The following is a 12862-nucleotide window of genomic DNA, read 5'->3' as shown; positions in this document are numbered from 1 at the left end:
TTTCTTCATTTGCTTTTACTACCTTGCTAAAACCTAAGTAACGCATTTCTCAATTATCCCCATAGTTCTACTATTTCTTAGCAAAACTTTTACCATGGTGGCAAAAACCAGGGGTGATTCCAAAAGCCCCCTTATTATTATTTGCTTGCCTTCACATCTGTATTTTTAAATACAGGGTGAAGCTCTAATTGAACTTTTTGGAAGGGAGATGGAAAGGAAAGACATGAGAATCTATTGCTATCTAGAATTAAAGTTTCCATAGGAGACGGGAAGGGTTTTAGAGACAATATGATGTGTATTTGCTTCTAAGATGAAAGTTCTTCTCTCCTCTGCCCATCAGTAAAGGACTGTCTCCACGTTTGCAATCTGGTACTGAATTGTGGACGCAATACCCAGATGCCCTGGGCAGAGGCAGAGAAGGAAGGCATCTCACTCTTCCTTTCCCCTTCTCCTGATAGCGTTCCTTTGCTCATAATACCATATCGATGACCTTGGCACTACCGACATTTGGGGCCTGGTAATGCCCTGTTGTGGAGCTGTCTTGTGCACTGTAGGATGTTCGCCAGCCTCTCTGGCCTCTGCTCCCAAGATGCCAAGAGCACACACACAAACACACAGCCCCTCCCAGTTACACAACCAAGACTGTTTCCGGACGCGGCCTACTGCAGCCTCGGGGGCAGCCCCGGCCCTCAGCTGGAAACCACCACGGGCGGGGAGCTGGTCCCACAGACCTCCCTGCGCACTGGCGGCCCCTCCCCACCTCCTCCGTCCTTGGGGCTCCCCCTCTGTCTAGGCCTTCATCACCTTTGACCTGGACGACAGTAACACCCTCCCGTCTGGCTTCCTGGCCGCCCTCCCCCCGTGGGGCTCACAGACCCTCCAAGCTGCCGCTGGGGAGCAGTGGTCGCCGGGGTGGAGCAGCACCGAGCGTGGCCTTCAGGCCCGAGGCACGCCCTCCCCACTGGCGGAGCCTCTCCTGGGAGCGGCCTCAGTTGCAGAGCCGCTTCCCAGTGGCTGCGCGCCCTCCACAGGGCCAGCCTCATCCAGTGACGGCGGGTCCACAGGGCCAGCCTCATCCAGTGACGGCGGGCGCGTAAAGGCCCGACCCCGTGCCTCTGGGCGGGACCCCTGGGGTGAACGCTTCCAGCTCCAAAGCATCCCTGTGGCCCGGGCCTCATCAGCTTAGTCGGTCCCCTCTTCCTTCTGCCCAGCCATGTTCTGTTCACTCCCCTTCAATTCTAGTCGCAAGCACACTCCCCAGAAACCTCCTGCATGAAAAGCTCCCTCTCTGGGTCTGTTTCCTGAGGGACAAAACCAAAGACACAGAGATCTCTTTCTAAGTTACAAAGCTGGTCGTGCCCCTCCCCTGCCAGCAGCCTGCACTGGCTCCCATGGCCTACACGGAGGGGCCCCAAAGAATAACGAGAGGAGGGGCACACAAGGGCATCAGCATCAGCAGGGCACTGAGAAAGCCCTCTTCGGGGGGATAAAAGCCCTGATATTGGCCGATTTCCATGGTGTAAATATATCCACCACTGTCGAGTTCAAGCTACCCACAGTTTAACAAGCAGATTGCAAAATTACTGGCTACTTAATAAATGGCTTTCGTGAACCAGACACAAGCCAGCGCCAGCATGCCGCTGATAACCCCTGACTGTACACTATTGTTAATTCTCATTGTCCTTCACTCATACTTCACTTCAGCCAGGACAAATTCTTGCCATTCTCAGACCACCAGGATGCTCTGAGGTTCTGTGCCCTTATTCACGTTGTTTTCTGTCTGGCCTATGCTTCCTTTCCCTGACTGACTCACGCCAACCGACTCCGTGTTCTGGATTCAGCTCAAATAAAGTCCCTTCCATAAACATTTTTCAAGATTCACCCCTACCCATCCCGTTTCACGCACAGGTTAACTAGAACCCTCTTGGTTTTGTGTTCACAAGTACCAAAAATACTTTCCTATTATATTTCATTATATATACATGTGTGTATTTACAAAACTGTACTGTCTAGACTGTAATTACTCTGAGGGCAGGATCGTATTTATATTTTTCTTGCATCGAAGATGCTCACAAAATGTGTTTTTTGACGGAACTAAAAAACTGGCCTCAACTTCCTAGCTCAACTTTATCATGAAACACAGATCTTAAGAGAAAAAGTACTCTGGAAGAAATTTTTTCTCAAGGAAAAAATACTCTATTACCCCAAACTGGAACAATGGGTTTGACCCCCTGCCCCCGACCTCCGAAATGCTACAGAGAGGCTGAGCATGGGTGAAGGCTGGGCCAGAGCATGACCTCCACGGCTGCATCCCAAACCCAAGAGTCTCGGACGGGAGCTGAAAAGCACTGAAAACAAGAGAGACATTTGGAGGCCCAAGGAGACGGGCAGGTGACCGACTGGTTACCTTCTGGCCAGACAACGTGGAGACCAGGCTTTCCAAATGCTACTGCCTCAGACCCAGAGCCGTCCAGGTGCTTGCTGTGCTTCAGATTTAGATCAAGCTACACATATTCACTCTGCACCTACTCCTAGGAAAACACTACATCTTTAAATTAAGGATAGAAATGACAACTAACCACTCAGGACAGTCTGAGCAATAATAATCAGCCTTGCTTTTAAGTCAAAACCAAAAATGCACTCCCCTCTCCCCCCCCAAAAAAAACTCCACAGAAACACAGAAGAATAGACTCTTTTTTTCCTATTTATTTTTCTGTTGAAGTATAGTTGATTTACAACACTATATTAGTTTCAGATGTACAGCATAGTGACTCAGTATTTTTACAGATTATACTCCATTAAATGTTGTTACAATCATAATAAACTCTTGCATAGCACCTGCTTGCTGTATACCAGCTCTGTTTTAAAGGCTTTAAATTTATTAACTCTATATGCATGGTTTATACACCATATGTTACATATTATAATATTATATATAATTTGAGTAATATACTATTATGATATATAACATATATGTTATAAATATATTATTATATATGTTATATAATAACTGTAACAATACATTGTATTGACATATGATGTTCTTTTACATGTGGTATGTTATAAATATATAAAACATATATCACATAATATAGAATCTTCACATCAGCCTTATTTCCGGAGTACTAGTATTATCCCCATTTTACAGACTGAGAAACAAACATGTTAAGTCACGTGCCTAAGGCTACACAGCTAATTAGGGGAGAGCTGGGATTTAAACCCAGGCAGCCTGGCTCCAAAATCGATGCTCTTAATCATGCTAAAAGAAGGAGAAAAACAGGCGCCTTTCACCACTGCCATCACAGGACTGGTGATGTCACTTTCAAAGCTGTAAGCCAGGAGTGCCGGCCTTTGCCCTAGACCTTGACACAGCACGCATGGCTGATCACGCTCGGCCAGCCCTGCGACACCTGCAAACACCCCGGTTGTGCGGGGAGCCTTTCACTCAGCGACTTCACCACGTGGAAAAAAGCCGTGAACCCCAAGGACAGAAGACACCAGAGGCAAAAAAGAAAAGGAAAGCACCTCCACCGCCAGCAACGAAAACAAACGCTCTGAACCATGCTGAAAAGAGCCACGATGAAGCAAAGCACCGAAAGGACATCCGGCCCCGCAAGCAGCCCATCCACCAACCAGAGGCAGGAGCCTGGCGTTACCTGGAGATGCTACAGAAGTCAGCCGCAGGGGCCGACAGTCGGCACGTGGCTGAGCGAAGAAACAGAAGCAGCGTACGAAGAAGAATGGCAAGAGCAGTGGCCAGCGCTGGCTGCCGTCGGGCGCGAGGCCAGGACGGGGACAGGGGCCGCAGCAGGGCAGCAGGGCAGCAGCGGGAGACGGACAGCTGCCCACCCCGCTGGGGACACCCGGGCCCAGCGCCCCAGCAGCCTCTCCCGGGCTCTCCGCGCACCACACACCAGCGAGGTGGTCATGTTTCCGACGCAAAAAAGTTAGACTGCATTTAAGTGACACGAAGAAAAGACAGTGCCTTTTCAGAAAGAGTCTCACTCTTTCTGTAGAAGAGGGTTCAATTAGGCCTGCATGCTGAGAGGACTTTAGTTTTTAAAAAAAAATGCTCTGAGAATATTTCCCCACAAAGCTAGATAACTGAGCCAGTTGCTTGGTTTTACGGTGGGGTAAGGAGTCCTCGTACAAAGGAGGAGAGCAACACGAACGAGAGAGACGCTGTGACAATATTTAGGTGCATCTGTCCTGCTTCCCGAGGGAACAAGCGTTTAAGGATGGCTCCCTGTCCCAGGCCTCGGCTGCCTGACTTGCTTGCCTGCTCCCGACCCTGAGCCCCTAGGTCTCCTCTCTGCGGTGATCCACGCGCTGCCCCGCAATTTCAGGGTTTGGTTTTGGTTTTGTTTGTTTGTTTTTTGGCCGCATGGCATGCGGGATCTCAGTTTCCCGAACAGGGATTGAACCCGTGCCCCCTGCAGGGGAAGCGCAGACACTTAACCACTGGACCGCCAGGGAAGTCCCTCAATTTCAGGTTGAAAGGGCCCCGGCTCCCAGCTGACCTCAACAGTCTGGCAGGTCTGCATCTCCCTGGACTCAGCCGTCCCCTCTTTTCCAAGTCTCCCTGCTCCGGGCTCCCTGCTAGGGAAACGTGGACCTCGCTCCCTGTTCACTCCCATCATGCCTTTAGGACCTGACTTCCCTCTGGTCGGCTAACGCTCACCCTTCTGAATGCCCCAGTGGCCCCAGGTGAAACGGCTGCCCTAATTCTTCCCTGCGTCATCTCCCCCCTCTTCCAGGCCCTACCTGTTCACGAAACTGCCTTCCGTGCCATCACCCAGTTCCGCTTCCCGAACCTACCTTTACATAGGACTCCTTTGTCGGTAGGAAACAAAGATGACAATAAAATATGAAGCTATATAAATCACCCACATCATCGAACCTGCTAAGGGTATCGAACTCAGTGACTACTTCACAGAACTGAATAATTCAACAACAATAATTCTTTAAAAAGAAATCACGACGAAGTCTAGCCATTGTGTTTTCAAGCACCTGTTCCCCAACAAGCTCAAAACACAGCCATTGTGAAAAGGCGGAGGAGGCGTGTGGGGGGCACTGATGTGATGCTGAAAGGCAGGGGATCAGAAGAGGCCATGAGGCTGAGGGGCCCCGGAAGTAACTCTGCATCCCTGCATCCCCACCCTGCTACCGACTAGCTCCGTGACCTCCAAGGGAAGTACTCAGCCTCCTCGAGCTTGGGTTTCCTCACCTGCGACAGAGAGAAAACACCCACCTCCAAGCCTAGCCACACGTGAGGGGTCTGGGATCTAGGCTATACCTCTAAACACCGGAGGAGAAACTGAGGCACAGAGAGTGACTTGGCTCCGCCGGTCCTACTGCTACTGATTTAGCCCGTGTAACACGACTCTGAATATGCGGCAATTCAATCTCTAGCACTTAGTAGAGTTTAGGCTTCCTGTGCGTCACTCCAAACACTTGTTGACGAACGTAAATCCAAGCTGTATCCTTGCACTGCGTCCTCATTCCCTAGGAGAACGCCAGCGTTCAGCCCCTGAACAGTCAACTGTCAATCACCGGCTAGATTATACAAACTTGATATTCTTAGGCAAAGTGATAGATCTGCCCCGCCGCCCCCCCCCCCCCGGCTCCGTTTTCATTCGTCCCCAGAAGAGATGAAAGCAGTGAAAGCTAATCTAACATTGAGGGAGACGGCAGCTGGTGAGACCACGTGCACACACCCAAAATACCTTTGTTGCAGGGTAAAAAATAAACAACATTTTTTTCTTGCTTAAACTCTTAACTCCTTAGCTGTGTGTGTACCTATCTGATTTCTTGGGCCACCTGACCCGCATGCTTTAATGACTCGAAATAAATGTGAACCAAAGCTCAGAATGATACATTTGAAACTGAAGTTGATGGTATAAATGTCTCAAAATAAGGAGGAGACACCTCCACGAGGTTTACTTTTTCAAGCCAGGGTATAGAGATGCAACATATCCCCCATCCAAATAACCACCCTGAGAAGTAAAGCTACTGTTTATGTCCTACCAACCCAACCGTTAGGCATAAAATCAGAGTTCTTTTAATACTCTTCGTGGTACTGAGGCATTTACAGACAATTCATTTGTTATCCAAAGAAAATGGAGTTCCTACAGACAAATACCCAAGGCATGGTGAAAATACAGAAAGCAAAAGGGAAAGACTAGGTCCTAGCCTCCTCCGGTCGACCACCTGGTCGTTACGTAACCCCAAACGAGCTACTCCATTCAAACATGCGACAGTTTTCCCTTCTGTGAAACAAGAAAAACAACTATTCTACTCAAGTTTTTAATAAGGATAAAACAAACTTTATTCTCTGATTTTGTCTATGATTTCTGAAAATCATTCACAAATCAAGGCAATGCCATTCACATTTCAAATCTCACTTCTCTTAAGTGAAACAGAATTAGCTCCCTGACAGACCTAACTAAGGCTGAGCCAGCCCTTTTGCTTTTGAGGTCAGTAAGTAATCTAAGACTGAGAGTTTTCACTCCACTACTGAACTCCTCCGAGTTTGAGTTTCCTTCCTCTATCTCAGACTGTTGGTTAAAATCTTTTCCCGATGCAAATACACTTTGAATTTCCCATACGTCTGAAAGTCGGTGGCATGCATACAATGGCCAGCTTAGAGATGGCAGTAGATACTGGTCCTGCATTTAGCATGAGTCCCCTTCCTATGTTTGGAGAATCTGCAACCTCACGAGGAGGAGCCAGCTACCCGTGACGGAAGCTGAGAGAGCTGGATACTCACTTTCTCAGCACCCTTTGCGCTAGAGTCTGGGCCCAGCACAACCACTGTAGACTTGGAATTTGTCCCTAGTGATGTAAACAGGCAGGGGCAGCACAGGATCCACTCTGGCACTTGACAATAGCAGTGGCAGCTCCTTCCCTCCAATAAGGGAAGCCTTATTGGAGCAGCTACGATGAGGACCACACCCCAGGTCCAATAGCAGTGGTACAAGCTAGGAATCCGTACCCACTAGTGGTAGCAGTGGTGTCGGCACCAGCCCCCTTCTTTGGTATATTTTCGTGTCTGTTCTAGCTCTGTTGTCTGATTCTAGTTCTCTGGCCCTTCGGCATCTTCTACGAACTACCCCAAATTCTTTCAATGGATTCATTTCCTGCCAAGATCAGTAAGAATCAATTTCTATACCTTTTCACAACGAACTCGCGTTGATTCAGAAATCATCCTCAAGGCTAAGAAATCAACCAGCAGAGCACCTTGCTCCATCCAGAAACTTCCAGTTGAGGCACCGCTAAACTTATGGCCCTATCGACCTTTGCATTCACAATGTGCATCACACAGCAAGCAGAAGGATTAAAAAAAGGGGGGGGGGAGCCTGAAAATAACAAAATTGTAGTTCAAGGGCACAGAAAGACAAACAGACAACGTTGCAGCACCTCGAAAGGTTTCAGGGCCAAATCTATTCAGACCTTTTATGTGGAAGGAAGTGCAATGAGGTACTAGAAGAAGAGCATGGACTTTTTAATTAAAAAAAAAATCTGCATTTTGGTCACTCCATCACCTCCTCTCCCCCAACTCCCTAAGAAACTGCCCCCCAGACAAAACCCAGTTGTACCCAAAACTTACATACCATACAGGACATGCGTATTCAGGCCTCCTTTGCTTTCCCTAAGCTCTTCACTCTGACCAAACTGTTTTCCCCTTGCTACTGAACTCTTATTCATCCTTCAAAATCCAGCTCCAATGTCACTTCCACTGTGAAGCCTTTCCTAATGGCCCCCAAATTAATCACTACTTCGTCTATGTTGCTGGAGCCTCTGGTGTGGTTAGTCATTCCCCGGACCCCACCCCACCCTGATCGTCAGCTCCCAGGACAAGTGGAGGTCTTACCAGGACCAGGAGTAAGTCAGGGCAAGCCAGGTGCCTCAGGAGGCACTTGCTCTCAAGTGCAGGTGCACGAAACTCGTCCTTACTATCCTTCTTCAGTTCAGAGCCTATCATAAAATCAGTACTGAGACTCTGTGGATTGAATGGTGACTAATGTAAGAACATGTACATGATTCAGAGATTATTTATACAAAAATAGAGAAGGCAGTGTCTGACGTTGCCACCAACGGGTTGGATGACCTTCCTGAAGTCACGTAACCTGGCCAAGTGGGAAGAACAACGTGGTGCCTTTTGTGGCCAGTTGATGACTCTGTGACTCCCCGTTCAAAGGAAGTTCATAAAGGAAGAGACCAGGACAAGAGGGGCCAGTCACAGGGGGCTCTAGCTCTTAGGTGAGGCCTGACAAACGCATAGGACTTGAAGGAAAGGCGGGGAAGATGGTCAGTCTGTGAAAAGGCACCGCCTATGGGAGGGGTATGAGATGCTGGAGGGAAAAGACAATAAGAGGCTAGAGGAGAGGATGCATGTGACAGAGGGAAAAACAAGCTGAATATAAATTGGATTGTTTGAGTGGAAAGAGACCATGAAACACCCCAGAAAACCGAGTGAGGTAATTGGGGGGCTTGGGACTGAGCAATAGGATAGAAGTCAGACAGAGAAAGACAAATATCATATGATATCGCTTATACGTGGAATCTAAAAAAGGGTACAAATGAATTATCTACAAAACAGAAATAGAGTTACAGATGTAGAAAATAAACTTACGGTTACCTGGGGGTAAGGGCAGGGGAGGGATAAATTGGGAGATCGGGACTGACATGTACACACTACTATATATAAACTAGATAACTAATGAGGACCTGCTGTACAGCACAGGGAACTCTACGCAATACTCTGTAATGACCTATGTGGGAAAAGAAGCTAAAAAAGAGCGGATATATGTATATGTATAGCTGAATCACTTTGCTGTACACCTGAAACTAACACAACATTGTAAACCAACTATACCCCGATTTTAAAAAAATTTTTTTAAAGCATACAAATTAAAAGTGTTAAATTTCTGGAATAAAAGTAAAAACTCTTAAAAAAAAAAAAAAAAAAGGATAGCAAATACCGTTCTATAATAATAGAAGACCAAGAGCTGCAGTTCTTAGTGTCTGTTAGGCGCAGGCACGTTTAGGTACAGCACATAGGTGATCTTGTTTAATTCCCAAGTCAAGCCTCTGTGGCTGCTATGATCACCATCCCATTTTACAGATGTGTACACCCAGATTTAGTGAAGTCAAGTATTCAAGGTCACATGGCTGCAAATGACAGAACCAAACTGAACTCATGCTTTTTTGCCCTAATTACACCCAAGAGGAGAGGAATCTCATGAGGGTAGGGATTGGGGTAGGGCTGGCAGGTATGGTCAGAAGAAGAGCTGACCCAAGGGGATATTGTTCTCAGGATGCAAGCTTAATACAAAAAGGAAAAGAACATTAGAAAAAGTGGGGGGAATGAGGAGGGTATACATAGAGGGATGGGGGCCGTATGGGGTCAGGGAGATAACTAGGTAGACAGAGAGCCAAGGTCACATCGGTCGAGAGAAGTAGCGGCCCTGGGGTCAGGAAGACTGGGGTCCCTCTGCCAGCACCACGACTTGCTAACCGATGTGTCCTGGAGAAGCAATTTCACCGCCCTAAGCTTCAGTTCTCACATCCCTAAAATGGACATAATACACCTGACTTGACACGTATCATCTCTGAACCTTCTTCACTGTCCCATGGAGTGCCTGAGTATGACAGGCATGGGATAAACCATAACATTGTTTATTACTCAGACTAGATGAATCAGTGAAAGGACAGATGCACAGAGAGATGTGAGGTCAGGGCACGGATGGGTATGACCAGGAGCGGGGTGGGCGGGAGGAATGTCTGTTCCAGATGGACTCAGTCTTTCTCCTCAAAGAAGCAAACGCATTTGCTGACAGTGAGGAAGGCAGAGGGGGCTGGAGACCTCCCAGGAAAGCAGAAGTCCTAAACAACTTTCTCTGCAACTCTCAGAACATTAAAGCTGAAAGGGACCTGAAGGATAATTTAATTGAATTCTTTCCCTGTCTCCATTTTACGGGCGAGGAAACAAGCAAATGTGTTCCATAAAGGGCCAGATAGGAAATATTTCAGGCTTTGTGGGCCATAATTTCTGTCCAAATAACTCAATTTTGCCATTGTAGCATGAAAGCAGAGATAATACATAAAGCAAACAGGCGTGACTGTTCTAACACAGAAACTAGAACTCTGTATAACTTTCATGGGTCATGAGACATTCCTTTTGATCATTTTAACCATTTAAAAATGTGTAAACCATTTTAGCTCGTGGGCTGTACAAAAGCACACAGTGAGCCGTAGTTTGCCAACCCCTGCCATAAAGTGGTTCTGAGGGACTTCCCTGGTGGCGCAGTGGTTAAGAATCCGCCTGCCAATGCAGGGGACACGGGTTCGAGCCCTGGTCCGGGAAGATCCCACATGCCGCGGAGCAACTAAGCCCATGCGCCACAACTACTGAAGCCGGTGTGCCTAGAGCCCGTGCTCCGCAACAAGAGAAGACACGGCTCGCCACAACTAGAGAAAGCCTGCGTGCAGCAGTGAAGACCCAACGCAGCCAAAGAAATAAAAATGAATAATAATAATGTAAAAGAAAGTGGTTCTGAGCTCAGGCTAAAGATAATCAGACATGAGCCTGCGTCTTGCACCCCAGTTTACTACAGGTGAAACTTCAGCTTTGGTGTCTAGTCTTCCTACATTTCCTTACACGCAGACTGCTCATTTATAAAATGTGGAGACAAAGTAGACTTACTCCACGCAATTTCTGTGAGGGTTACATGAGATAAAAAGGTATGTAAAAGAGCTGAGGAGAAGGCCTGGTTCAAAATCAAACCAAAACAACAAACAGAAAACACTAGGCAACATAGTGTCAACTAACAGTGAACCCAGGGTCAGAACCCTGTGCCCATCTACTCAGTTCAATACCTTTTCCAGTCCTGCAACCACCGGGAGACTTGGTTTTACAAGAAGTCAGATGTTCATGAATATGTAATTCAGTGGCACTAAAAAAAAAATCCTCCCCTATCCCCTTGGAAATGCCTTCCCATCTTGGAGATTCCCCCATCAGAAATATATTACTTTATTTTCAGCTGTTTTCCACTTGAACAACGCAAATTCCCCTTGGATGAGTTTTTAAGTTATATTTATTATGTAGTTTATTAACTACTTTTTAAGAGGTTCTCTTAGACACTAGATTTTGACAGGAAGTAAAAAGAGGAAAGAAATGTGATATATCCAAACAATGGAATGCTATTCGGCTGTAAGAAGGAATGAAGTACTGACAACACGCTACAACACGAACGAACCTTGAAAAAAAATTAGGCTACGTGGAAGAAGGCAGATACGAAGACCACATGTTGTATGGTTCCATTCACAGGAAATATCTAGAATAGGCAAATCCATAGAGACAGACAGTCAGTGGTTGCCAGGGGCGGGGAGTGGGAGTGACGGCTTTCCATCTGTGGTGACAAAAATGTTCTGGAACTAAACAGTGGTGACGGTTGCACAACCTTGTGAAGACAGTAAAACCACAGAATTGTAGACCTTAGAATGATTTAAATAGTGAGTTTTATGTTATATGTATTGATATTTGACCACAATAAAAACTATACATATATAAAGAAGACACATGAGGATTCCACAGGTGTGATAAGAAGTTCTCCTGTGAGAAGCAAGAGGAAAGGTTAGAAAAGGGAGACTGAATTCGTCAAAGCCCATCTCAGCCTACCTTACAAGTCTGCATAAGGCTCACTCTGCATGTTGCTAATCCATAATTTATTCAAACAGTACCTGTTAAGCACCTACCATGTGCCAGGCACTGAGCCTGGCTCTGAGGATAAACTAGAAAACAAGAAAGAAAAGTGTTTCTTACAATTCTTTCCAGTCTATAATTAACTGGAGCAAAAGCCCCCATCCAGTTATTTTTGCAAAAAAAAATATGCAGAATACTTACTGTAGAGTCATTATTATACCGTTTTTAAAATGACAGCATTTCTTCATCGATTCTCATTTTAAACCTGCCTGATAACTAGCATATCCAACAGTGAGAAAAAGGAAAAAATGTTCTTTGAATCAAGAGAACCACAGGATTGTGCTCTTGGGGGGCGGGGGCGGTGGAGTTGGGGTAGCGGAAGCTCCAGGGAAGAAGGATGGAATTTCGATGAGATCTGTTAATTTGCAAACTTGTTATCTTCCCGAGGCTAAATCTCTACAAAGGACAGAAAATGTGACAGCTGTACTTCTTTTAAAGTGCTGTTTGCAGTCTAACAAGCTAACACTGTTGGCAGCACGTGTATTTTGTTTTTAAATCAATTCCAAATGATTGAAAATACATTTTAGATTTTTTTTTAACTTTTAGGAACCTCAGATCTAAAACAATCCATAAAGCTGAGTCTGTCCTTTTTTTTAAAGACTTCCTTACCTTTCTTGATCATATACTCTTGCATTTACAATTTATATGAAAAACAAAGTTCTTCCTCAATCTCCACTATTTCTCTTTTTCTTTTTTTGTTTAATTGAAGTATAGTTAATTGACAATGTTGTGTTAGTTTCTGGTGTACAGCAAAGGGATTCAGTTATACATATATATGTATAAACACATATATATCCTTTTTCAGATCTTTTCCATTATAGGCTATTACAAGATATTGAATATAGTCCCCTGTGCTATACAGTAGGACATTGTTGTTTATCTATTTTATATATAGTAGTGTGTATATGTTAATCCCAAGCTCCTAATTGATCCTTCCCCCCTCCTTCCCCTTTGGTGACCATAAGTTTGTTTTCTATGTCTGTGAGTCTGTTTCTGTTTTGTAAATAAGTTCACTTGTATCATTTTTTTAGATTCCACATATAAGTGATATCATATGATATTTGTCTTTCTCTGTCGGACTTACTTCACTTAGTG

General features: G+C 45.8%; 1 protein-coding gene across 5 annotated transcripts in view; it reads right to left on the bottom strand.

Moving 5' to 3' along the window:
* MAP2K6 (mitogen-activated protein kinase kinase 6) overlaps positions 1-12862 on the bottom strand; it is a 135022-nt gene that overhangs the window by 104201 nt on the left and 17959 nt on the right. Inside the window, exon 1 of one of the 5 annotated variants that reach the window (XM_082442954.1) lies at positions 7874-7898. The exons of the other annotated variants lie outside the window; for them this stretch is intronic. The gene's annotated coding sequence lies outside the window, so the exon portion shown is untranslated. Of the gene's footprint in view, positions 1-7873; positions 7899-12862 lie in introns of those variants that run through there. 5 annotated transcript variants of the gene reach the window in all.

Source organism: Balaenoptera physalus (assembly GCF_965194825.1).
Source record: "Balaenoptera physalus genome assembly, chromosome: 20".
Classification (NCBI taxonomy): domain Eukaryota; kingdom Metazoa; phylum Chordata; class Mammalia; order Artiodactyla; family Balaenopteridae; genus Balaenoptera; species Balaenoptera physalus.
This window is presented reverse-complemented; position numbering and strand designations above follow the sequence as displayed.